The sequence below is a fragment of the Pelmatolapia mariae genome, linkage group LG6 (genome assembly GCF_036321145.2).
Source record: "Pelmatolapia mariae isolate MD_Pm_ZW linkage group LG6, Pm_UMD_F_2, whole genome shotgun sequence".
Taxonomy (NCBI): domain Eukaryota; kingdom Metazoa; phylum Chordata; class Actinopteri; order Cichliformes; family Cichlidae; genus Pelmatolapia; species Pelmatolapia mariae.
In genome coordinates this window covers 29,873,397-29,886,088 of record NC_086232.1, presented here as the reverse complement: position 1 = coordinate 29,886,088, position 12,692 = coordinate 29,873,397, and the positions used below count along the sequence as shown (strand labels likewise).

The 12,692-nt window shown below is 38.6% G+C and overlaps 1 protein-coding gene across 1 annotated transcript in view; it reads left to right on the top strand.

The window, feature by feature from the left end:
• The first annotated feature begins 1,540 nt into the window (after positions 1-1,540).
• The window catches only part of LOC134629308 (inactive rhomboid protein 2-like), a 33,090-nt gene continuing 21,938 nt past the window's right edge, over positions 1,541-12,692 (top strand). Inside the window, exon 1 of the mRNA XM_063476546.1 lies at positions 1,541-1,648. The gene's annotated coding sequence lies outside the window, so the exon portion shown is untranslated. The remainder of the gene's footprint in view (positions 1,649-12,692) is intronic.

Below are 12,692 nucleotides of genomic sequence, written 5' to 3'. Positions count from 1 at the left end.
TGTTAATGGTTAACTTGTTGAATCGCTATGCAATTATGACTTTATTCAAAATACCAAGTAACTACTGCAAAATGTAGTTCACTACTCCTTATGACTGATTTTTGAATGGATTACAATCACAGGATTGTAATGTAGAATAAGCAGCTTGTTCACTAATGAATAAGCTGCCAGACAATGCAATGAAGCATGCTGCATATTTGTGTAGGAGTTGGAGTAAATGACTTCTATGCATATGAGTGTGGTGAGGGGGCAATGGACAGCTGCATTAATAATGTAATTTTACACTTACTCTATTCTGAGCACTTTACTGAAGTACAGTTTTAATGTACTAAAAGTTTTATAAGTGTTTCTACTTTCTGCTTGTAGCCCACTATTATGTATCCACTATTATCTATTTCTTATTTGGTATTTTGGCTACGGTTAGGGTACTATTGCACTCCAAAAGATTTCTTTCAAAGCTTTAGTTATTTATTATTTTTTACTTTGAAAATATGTCTATTTATATAATAAGCTATATTATAACATCCATTATTATGATGCACATGTAAGAGATGGATGTATTTTCTGGTTCTAAAAATTAAAGCTAATCCACTAATACATTAAACCTGTATTCTTTTAATGGCCAGCAGGGGTCGATGTCTGTAAATTAACCTTGAGGTTCATTTTGTAAATAATGGTCAGTCTAAGAGTTAGGAGGATTATCGAGAATTCAGTTGATTTAAACCTTGCTACTCACATCAGGTTTCAAAACACTATGATATCTATGGCTGCATGTGAGTACTACTATATTTATTTCTGATCAAGTAAATGATCTTTGTCACCCTCTGCCACCAAATGGTGACTGGATCACAACAAGCTCTAAATGTAAGCTAAAAGGTAAGTTTGTATGGGACAAACATTAAATATGCACACACACAAAGTGTGACATTTAATGGTTTGGCAGTAATCATGTGAAGGACAAGAAAAATGTATTTGATTTGAATGACATCCTCCCAACTCCCTTGCAAAGTAAATACAATAAGCATAAATGGAAGCTATTTTTTCTTTTTTTGTAGGAGGGAATGCCTTTTTCTATACCAGTAAATATCAAAACTCTTATTTAAGCTGTCATTTCATTAGGGATAGCTACATAGATAGTTGCCTCACAGCAAGAAGGTCATGAATTCAAATCCACCATCTGACTGGGGCTTTTTCTGTGTGGAGTTAGCATGTTCTCTCCATCTCTATGTGACCATGTTTCAAAATTTAAGAAGTTCAGAAAAGAAACTATAACACAAGCAGAACTTCATAACATCCCAGCCTCAAGAAACACATGCAAAAGAATTGGTACATTGACCAAAGTTACAAGGAGTAAAACTATTTTTTTTTTAATTTCCATTTTTAAGCAACCAATATTATTTCGGTTAGTTTTTGTGTATGTGGAGACCTTGACAAGAACACATATACTGACACCGCCCCTGCTTCTCGGGCTCCTGTTCCTTCAGGCCCGTGTTGGAGGGTCCTAGCTCCGCCCCTGGTTTCTTCAAGGATGTTGGAAGCAGAAAGAGGGAAGTAGTGACACGCTGGTGGACACTAACCTACAGTATCGTTGCATTTCGGATATATTCTCTCTGCTAATGAATTATAATCTAGGCATTTCTTCCTGGAGGTGAGTGGAATAGCATTCTTCAGCTCTTTTATTTGTTTTTGTGACGCTGCAATCGATAAAACTTAACTTAAGGTCGGGGGTCAACGGTCATTATCATTACGCTTTTAATATGAAAGCACCTAATAGCTCAGTATAAGGTGTACTAATGCTGTAATATTTACTGGTTTGTTGTATGCGATCCTAGATGAGTCAAAGCGTTTAAACAGGAACAAACAGCACTGCTAATAATGACATTTCGAGTGTCGGCGTTAGCTTCCAACGGTCGTTTACATCTAATGTTAGAGTAGCGGCTGAAAGCACGCCTCGGCAAGCCCTTTGTTGCTCTGCCTGTTGGGACAAGTGCATATGAATGCAATTAATCCTCTTGAATTTCCTCATGTTCTCCCTCTAAAGTTAATCGTAGTCGCCGTGTGCCGATAAATGAATTTGCCGTAAGCCTTACACCCCTCCCATTTATTTTTCGTGGAAGGTAAGAGGTGGGTTTGACACCGTGTTTCCCCGGAATGACAGGAACGGACGGTTTCACATGAAAGTATGACACAACTAACGTGAAACCATTTGTGTGTCACTGCTGATTTTGAAAATATGTGTTTGCATTTGTTATTTTTTACTACAACAGAGGCAGGGCGGTGAGTTATTGAATTGCTGATTAGAAGTTAACCAAGTCACAACAGGTAGGAATAGTTGCGTTCAAGTGTCAGTGTACTTAAAGTTAAAACCAAAGACTGTATATAAAAGACGTCGCACACTGCTTTGGAGTCTTTTTGAAGGCTCAGCATTAAGCTGTGTTAATCTTTTGAAGCCACATGTGACCATATTTGGGAGAGATAGTGGCATGTTGCAGTATCCTCTAGCTAGCGGGCTTGGTTAGCAATCTGCATCTATTAACTGTACCACAGACATGCAAATCTGTTGCCGCCAGACTAACAAAACTCTACAATTTCACGCACATAGGAGCAGAAACTTTCTGGACAGTTTGCACAAACACTCAAAGAGGTTCAGTTTGTTGACCCAAAGCCTACCAGCCAGCAGCCAGCTTCAGTTTCCTGTGTTGGGACACCTGTCATTTAAAGTGGCCACACCTTTAACTCCAGCATTTAGTTGGACATGTTTAAAAGAAAAAAAAAAAACAGTGTAGTTTTGTGTAAAGGTGGGAAACTGTCAGTAGAGGCCAAAACAGGTTTTGTACCTCGCAGTAAGCATGGTTTTTAATGCTGTACAGTTGGACATGTTAATGTGGGAGTCTTTTGGGACGCTCTTCTGGAGCCAGCCGGATGTGCCCATTAAAGGAACCACAGTTTTTAGGACTTCCTGTGTTTTGTTTGTTTCCCTCTTTATGCACTGTAGAGCAGGGTCGTATTACAGGAAGCATGTTCAAAAAACTTTTTAAGAATAGACTTGAGAACCTTTGAGAACTTTCAGAAAGGCTAATCACAGATCAATCATCTTTGAGTATGACAAACATTTTTTTCCATCAGTGTGACCAAAAACAGCACAACAAATAAATAATCCTTAATCAGTAAGTTATTCTAAAGCTTTGACAGATAAGGTTGTTTTTAAAGAGTGATTGTTACAGTCCGAAAATATTTACAGTGGAGGGAAACTGGCTGACAGCTGCAGTACTGTCCACAGAGTCACATACTTAGAAACATGGAGGCAATTTATTCTGAGCTGATCATAAATCTGCTATGTAATTGCTTTCTCTGTCCTTATAGACTGACAACTGAAGTATTGTAAAAGCGATAAGTTAAATATTTAAAAAAACTTTACGAATGAGAAAATGAATCGGAGGGTCAGTCAGCTGATTGGGGTGCAGCAGGAGGGGAGGAGTCAGAAAGAAACTTGGACTATGTTGACAAAAATCTGCCAGTGAGCAGGTTTAGTTCGCAGAGTCTGTTACCTTGGTTGCTAACTCAGAGTTTAAGTTAACTCTCTAGAACAGAAAACGCGGGTTTTCCATTAACTTATGGTTAACAAATTCCGAGTTGTTTGTTAAACCTACTTCCTGGAATTAAGTCCTGGGTTATCATAGGACACACAAAGCTCAGTGTGATCTCAAGTGGGCTAAAGCTATAATTTAATAACCTATATGGGGGGAAAAACATATCCCTCTAAATTTCTTTGAGAACATTGTAAAGAAGTACAGGAACATCAATGGGGAAAAAAGAGGCAGCTTTAAATAATAGATCTCAGGTTTTGACACATTCAGTTACTGTCAATACATTTTCACTATGATATGTACACAGTGGAGCTATAAAGGCACAAAATCTTCACATATAGCGATTTTGTAAATATAGAACAATAGCATTTTATGTCTTTATGTTTCAAATAATGTGTCTAGATCCAAAAATACTTTGTTACTTCTTTATAGTAATCCAGGCACCAACACTACACCAGAAATATCAGTTTTACTGAAAAACATGACATAATTAATGACTGAACACAATGCAGAGCCATCCATGGTGCTGAACTGGACCCTCTGGAGGGCTACGTGTTTGACATCGCTCTTGTAGAGAGTTGTCTACTCTGTTTTTGTTACTAAAAAGAGCATTGAACCTTCTCTGATTCACTGGTTGGAGGCAGAAAGCCGTGTAGACGCAAACATATATCAAACACATGTTGATTAATGTCGAGACAAAAAAGTGTTGCAGATATACTTTAGTTATACTCAGTGGAGGTCTTCTCTTTCACATCCTCTTACTGCATATTTGTTGAATGGTGGTTTGCAAGTAGTTCGAAGCAGCACGGTTACTTCAGGAGCTAATTTTAAAATTGAAATTTAGTGTAGTCTCATTGTCACCCACCCCTGATATGAGGGAGGGAGGTGGGCGATATGATCAAAATGATCACTGCAATAAGTATCACACCATCAAACAGTTTATCTTTAGAGTCATGTAATGAAAACATTATGTTATATTGCTCACCCCAGCCTCACTGACATCACAGGATGGAACTGAAACCTGTATTATATCTGCATCTCTGTGTACAAGACGAAATAAAAAGAGAATTATTGCAGTTTATATTTGCTCATCACATTAACTTTCTACTAACTTTATGCAGTCATGAAGGAAATTCAGAAAAAAGAGGAAATTCACTGTATAAACAGGCACAGAAGGTACGGTGTTTCCATGTAATGGCTACCAAACAGCTGTTTCTGCGTGGTTAGAGTCATGTGATGTTTGCACCAGTTTCACATTTGTCACCTCTTTACAAAAGAAAACTGTAGCCTAGTTTCATTCAGAAAGTTCATGTTACTTGTTTGACAGCCTCCCACAGAAAAAAGCCAAAAATGTCACAGCTCACCGTTTTTATCAATCAACTACAACACAACAGGATCTAAGCTCAAGTTTAACGAGTCAAAGGTCAGCAAATTTGTTTATTTTACCTTCAGAAGTCATGCCATTAATCTGCTTAGCTTTACTTCTCAGAAAGTACACAGTTTTGTTGGACGTTATGGGTTATGCATTATCTGGGTGTTCTGCTTTTACTTGTTTGTCAAACTGATTTTAAAGGTTCTTAATTGATGATATATTGATCCTATGTTGGGTGGCATATGCTCCAGCCCTGAAAATAACATGTTTTAACACTTCAGACAAGGATCACTGTCAAACCAACTAACCTTAACCTGTTTCCATAGCGAGTAATCCAAACTACGCAGTGGCATTTTAATAACTGTCCTCGTGTTGTGGATGGTCTAATCTCAAAAGTTTTCTTGGTTCAGTTTTGTCTGTTTGGTTTCAGCCAGAGACACAAAAACTCTGCCAGCTCTGCCAAATCAACTTCTTTGTGACAAGGGAGCAATGAAAAGTAACTTCTTCTTTTAGCGTGACTGAGCAGTGTCGGAAGTTTTAACTTTTAGAAATAGTTCAGTTAGAAAATGAGATATCGTCTTTAGATGGCAACAAGCTGTTAGGTTCTACCTCCGTTGAACCTTAAGGGGTTTCTTTTCACGTGAAACTGATTGTCAGATACATCTGCTCAGAGGTTTAAGTTTTCATTTTTTGTTACTTCCCCATTTGTCAAACCACAGTCCTCTTTTTCTCTCAACAACAAAGGCAAGAAAAGATACCATTCATTTCCATGCATTCATAGTGGTAAATATGGAAAGCCCTCAGCTTGTCCTTTTGTTTTTTTTGGGGTCTTCCATAATGTTATCTGTTTTCAGCTAAGAACACACCCAGAAAATGGTAAGCCCCTTTAAAAAAAACAAACAAACAAAAAAAAAACACCCACTTCAGTTACAGGAGTATCAAGCTACTGGCTCATATGCTGGGATTTTTTTTTTCCTCCATGCCAAACCTCATTCCACAATGCATGACACATTATCTGAAAATATGGGAACACTCTAGGAATGCTTTGAAATCCAAAGACGCGTAAATCTGCAAAAAAGCTTTTTGTTGATCATATAGAACTCTTCAAAGTGCAGAGGAGTTCATGTCCACTTTGCACATTTATTGCAGCATTGAAAAAGCTAATTTCCTTCCACATTTGATGCCAGTTTCGGAGGGAAGAAAAAATGTCCTCACTTATGTTCTGTCTCTGGCACTGCAGCAGCAGATTTGCGACTGCTTCATCTGTTTCGCTTTTTTACAAAAAGGCAAGCTGGGCTAGCTGAGAGGAATTTATCTGGCAAAAGCCTTACGCTAGCAGTTTTCTGAGTGTCGCGTTTCAACATTCACATGTGTCATCTGTTATTTTGTGTAAGATTAGCTATTCATGTTAAGGATTGTCAGGAACTCATGGCGTGGGCCAAGGCTGTTGCTGCAGCATTGCAAAGCTTGCTGGTATGCAAGTTTGGGCATGAAGACTCTTGGAAAAGGTGCAGCGTTTTAGATGGGTTAGGTCACAGTCAAGGTGCTTCTCAAAGGTGCTTATCATCTTCTAATGGATCTGAAATGGAACGATTGATCTGTTTTAGGCACCAAAGTGCTATCATCGTCAGCCAAAGAAATATAATGGTATTAGTAAAGATTTAAGGTTTTGTTTAGAGCCAGTCATCATCAAGAGGTATTGTGGTTGGAAGCGAAGAATGAGGGGGCAGTTTTGATTGTTGCTTTCACTCTTTGGAGACGTACAGACACCACTGAAACTCGCACGCTCTCCTACGCCTTCAGTAGCACTCAACTGTTGTGCCTGCTGGCATAATGACTGTCGGCTCAGTCATGATGAGTTTTAACCCTACACACCTAGCAACAGTAACAATCAGACCTCTTCTATAAAAAAAAGCCAAGAGAATCTCACTTCAAAGGAGTCCTCTGATTTAACATTACATTAAAGGTTTTTGGTAAAGCAGAGTACTCCTTTTCATTTTGACAGGTGCATTTATTAGACATTCAGAAGCACTGGGTGTGCACCATCCACTATGCTGAGCCACTTTAATGCCATCGAACTCTTTCGGTGCTTCTCCTTTTTTGGTTACATTTAGTAAGCTTATTTTATTTTTCTTCATTCCATTGAGTGATTTACTGAGGTCCCTTTTATTTTGTTCTACTTAATTTTCTTTCTATTTATTGCCATACTTTGTTTTGTCATGTTGTATTTTATGTTATTGAGCTAATCAAGTTCACGTGTTGTTTGTCTAGTCTCAGCTTTTGGGATAAACAAACTATATCTAATCTCTCAAAACAAATGGCCTCTAAGTTTTGTTTACAGTTAGTACGGTTGTGTACACATGAGCCACAAAAAAGGAAACCGAACAACCTCAGACATTAGCTAATTAGCTGATATTGACAAATCAGTTAAATTGCTGTGATATCCTGCGGTAAACCCACATTATTTATTTTTATTTTATTTTTTTAAGGGTTTTGCACAGACTGCACTTTCCATGTCTTGCTTTTTGTGGTCTTTTTATTTTTGATGTTCTGTACTTTTTGTTTTGGGGGTGGGGGTGTATTCCACATGACTGAATATTCTGGACTGGATTCTGGCTTTAACAGTGGAGTTTGGGAGGTCACTCTCTTGCTACATTTATATCTTCTCCCATCCACAGACATGTACGTGCTGCGGGACATAAACAAAACTCGATAATGATGAGGAACAGATTGCAGCATCCTTAGCAAAGAATGTCATAATCTTGCAGTGCATGCTGCAATCTACTATATTCCTTCTAGCATGTAGTTGTTTGTTTCTATATTAATATTCACGCTGTCACATATTATAAAACCTTTAAGGTATGCTGCTGGCTGCTTGCCAGGTTGTTGTGAGTCTTTTTCACAGTCCTTTCGTTATCGTGTCTAGTCATTCATTTACAGCACGGTGTTTCTTTGACAGCTCTGTTTGACCAGACACAAAGGCTCCATTAACAAGCCTAGATAGGATGGAAATATATTTTCATAAGCAGCATGTTCTTTTTTTTATGAGTCCTTTACTTTGGATTCTTGATTGTTTGGAAGAATATTTAAAAACAGTCTCTATAGACTATAACAAGTCTATATAAATATGTGGCTGTGAATTTAGGAATCCAATCCCAAATAGCGTGTTGTTTAGAGTCATGTTCACATGAAAGGTTTGCATACATCTGCCCAGCAGTATAGGTGTGCTGATTGTGTAAGTGAATGGAGTAAAGAATGTGACTGTTGCTGTTGATGTTCAGCACCTTTAACAGACAAAACTTTGTCCCATTTCTCCTTCCAGTTGCCTCAGCTTTCAGAAGTTAAAGGGCTGAAGTAATAACACCCCCTGTATTCGCCATAAAACGTTGAATGGAAACCATTAAATGTGAAAATTAGAAGGCAAAGTTTTGGACTGATAAAAGTCAGCCAGTGAGTCAGTCTCTTTCTGAGAAGTGAAGAACTGTTTTGACCTGATGATGTATAACAGATGATGAATATATATACCACCGTACCATTTCTTGACGGTCAGATTATTGTCTGGTTTAGACACCAGGCCTAAGGTAACACTTGGACAGCACATGAATGTTTTTCTAACTATCTAGCCACATATTCTAGTTAACTGATTTCATACACACTGTTCTGTCTGAGCCATCACATATGGCTCAGGTGGTCAAGCAGGTCATATACCAATCAGTGGATTGATCCTTGGCTCCTCCTGTCCATGTGTTGAATTATCATTAGGCAAGATTCTGAACCCCAGGTTAAACCCAAAAGAGGTTTTGGCCATGCCCCAAAGGACATTCACCAGACGTCTAAACTTTAAAATTGAAGTTTTTTTAGGTTTTAGCAAATTAAAAACAGGCTAGAAATGACAGAAAAATGTTCATACTTCTGTTAAGTAAGGCAACAAAGACCCTGTGCCTTAACTTTATTCAGCTCAGTCATGACAACCCCCAGTTGCTGGTTTTTACCAATGAAAAACATGAAATTGTACTCAAACAATCCACCCCGACGCCTATTTACAGCTACCACCAGGCAAACAGTTGTTCTTTTGCACTGTCAATGTGTATGTAGAAATGGTGGATGATGTCTGATTGCACCATATCAGCTAATGTAATAACATAAGATTCAGATGTAGTGTGCGTCGTTTTCTACCGGCATGTAATTGTCTTTTTTATCCTGTTTTCATTTAGAGCTACAGCCAGCATAAATACACAATGTTAATGTTACAGTCCAGGCTTGCAGTGTTGGTGTAGACAAGTCCCACATACAAATTGGCACTTGGCAGAGTTGTCCACGCTCTTAATGATGATGTGAGACGTAGTCTGTGTGAGGGTGTGAACTTTTTTCTTTTTTTTCTTCTTTGAGTTCAACCCTCAAAGCTGTTCTCAGCTTAATAATGAAATAAATTACAGTTTGCGTTATTATTCATTCCTCGCTCCTCATTGTACTGATGTCTCATAATATGATTCACACTTGTTCTAAGCCTCTTAGTTCTTGCATGTGTGAAATTATGGATTTTAGATTTGTGTCCATGCATATTTATTCTCTTCTGACGTGCGTGGCATGAGGTTAAGGACTGTTCATTAGCAAACTGTAAGAGCTCACATTTCAGTGAACAGTTTTGCACCAGTGCACTCCTGTTTATTTGCAAGTATTCTGAAGACAAATGCATTTAAGTAGAACAGTAGAACTGCTTTTTGCATGCGTGCCTGTCAAGCTTTACGTGCATGTGTAAGGCTTGGTGTTAAAGAAGAAGTTATGAGGCAGTAATGAGGGTTAGTTCCTCGTTTAGCTTCCAAGTCAGTGCTGGGAACAGCAGCTGTTTCTTCTGCATGCTAATTTGACAATATAAGTGCAAATCATAAAATGACTCAGTGTAAAGCATATAAGGCAGTTTTGGGGGAGGGTTTGTAATTAAAAAAGTGTCTTTATATAATAGAAGTAACAGAGAAGTACATTCACAAGTCTTTATGACAAAAAGTAAAGCGTAATTGTAAATGGACTGGTTCTTATATAGCGCTTTTCTACTCATCTGAGCACTCAAAGCGCTTTACACAACTTGTGCATTCACCCATTCACACCCATTCGCACAAGCACATCTTTTTAAGTGCTTCATAGCTAACATTCACACACATTCATACTCCGATGGATGCATCGGAGAGCAATTTGGGGTTAGTATCTTGCCCAAGGATATTTGGCATGTAGACTAGGGGAAGCCAGGAATCGAACCACCAACCTTCCGATCAGTGGATGACCTGCTCTACCACCTGAGCTACAGCCACCCGTCAGCCAATTGTGCATCTTAGGTCTTGACTTATGTCAGAAGCTCAACCATGTGACATGATCGCTGGCTCACTCAACGCTATTATCAAGATTTTTTTTTTTAAAGAGTTAAAAGTTAGCATAATACTTTTCTGAGAATAATCACTCCTCCACTATCGTGCTTAGAGTTAGTCCACATATAGTGAAGGCAGAGATGGGAAAAAGACTAGTAGTATAGTTAGTACTTCGAGCCTTCTTTAGTTCAGGCTACATTCACACATTCATACGGTGCTTTATTCCTTATTCTGGGGGCAACCAAGAACACTTGGAGGAATTAGCGATTGAAAGCCGTCTTCTGATTATTGCCATGCTCTTATGCTTGGTTACCTTACTTAACAAAAGTCAGCTACTGTGGCTGAGTAATCAGTCCTGTTATATTCAAGTAAAGTCAGGTTTAATTGCTGGTGCATTGTCTGTATTGAATTGTCTCTACACACAAGTCCACATGGTTGCAAAAAAATAAATAAAAAATCAGACACATAGAGGTCAGGATGAAGCTTTACGATCTTTGTTCTGTTCTGTTTGTTTCTTGGACCCAAATGAACTTGAGCAGACCTGTGGACATGGAGACTATGACACGCCTTTTAAAACCATTTTGCACACCTGGTAGATATCACTGAACTGTATGATCAGAGACATTTGGAGGATTTATTGGCCAATAACTCACAAGGCTGAGTCTTTGAGTGGAATACAATTCAGTCAAATGATATATGCCTTGCACAGTCGATCTGAGCAGTGATGACACATATTCATTACAGTCTGCCTATTGTGCAGATAACATTATCAAGCTGTCTGCAGTCAGGAGCCAGCAGTCAACTCAGATTTCCTATTTGTCTTTAGCTCGTAGCTCCACTACTTGATTGGATGTAGTGGCATGGCACTCTGGTAACTCCTGCTGCTGTCAGTACTCACTATGTGCATCCATGAAGCAAATGTAAGGCTTGTGCAACTACTACAAGTTCCTCTGGTTAGAATGCTTAAAATGGAAATGTAGAAAACAAAATTCTGGGCTTGGTACTTGCAACATTGAAGTCAACCCAGTTCAGCAAGCTTCTGCTTTTTCTTCTTTTTCTCCACACAGTAAACACCAAGAACATTGTTTTTACTGCTGTGGAGGCACACAGAATCGATTTTGTTTTTCCAACCATTCCCCTGCTTCAGATGTGCCAAAAATACACACTGAGTTGCTGCCAAAAACGCATAGTAGATATTTTGTTTTTGTGGTTTTATATTTTATATTATACATAGACTAATGTTTCCCTTTTGTTGTCCAAGTGCAGTTAACTAAACATAATTTTTATGTAAGTACATAATCTTCATAGAGAGCAAAAGCAACGTTGCACTTTCCATCTTGCAATAATTTGGGTTTTTATTAGCTTGTTAAAACTTGTTTCCATATGTTCACAGTCATAAGAATAAGAATAACTTTATTTATCCCGAGGGAAATTCTTTTGTCATGTACATGCTCAAAGCAGCAGGAGAGACAGAGGAACAGATAAATAAGATATACAGTATATACAATAAGAATAGTAATATACAGTAGTAGGATGGTGTAAGACATAGTAGCAAATAACTCTAACGAAGTAATATAGATGACTGTATCCTGGAGAATAAATAACTTAACTATCAGTGCAGGCGATTCTAGAAAGTGACATAGTATTGTACAATAGAATAAAGGGAGTCATCAGGGGATGTAAGTGCATGCATACACATGCATCTTTCAGGGAGACTTGAGCAGACTTGAAATAGTGTAATTGGAAGGACTATTATGCACAGCTGTCCTGTTGCACATCCAAAACCAAGTATAATCCCATTTGAAGTCAGCAGACTAGCTGATGAGCTCCCAAATTACAGCAATAGACTCACAGGAGCGGATGATGTTGAACTAACTCCTACTTACAGCACATTGAGAATGCTAACAGGTTTGCAAGCATGGGTTTCGGGTTTGAGTTTTGGGTCACCTCAAACCTCAAAATCAGGAAGAAGTACCTGAAAATCTCCTGAGGCTGACTTTAGTGTGGTGGGAACCACAGCCTTTGTGATGCATAGTAATTTGAGACGCTGGATCCAGTGTGGGCAATGCCTTAACTAGAAGGTCAGCAGTTTGCTCTCTTTCTCCCTCTCTTATCTGTACCAGTAGTGCAGTCTAGGTTTTTGGGTCTTCTCCATAGTCCGATCATCCTGTCAACCCCCCTATGCGATTTCCAGTAAATGATACTACAGTATTGCTGCCAGGTCAGGGAATGGGACTGAGGTGGATGCTGCATGGCCCAAATACAGAAAACACAACACTGGTGAGAGAGCACAGAGTGTGAGTTTATTTCTCACTTCCAGAGAGAGAACGTAGACTCCAGTGTGAGAGCCTCGTGTAATAGTAACTATAAGTG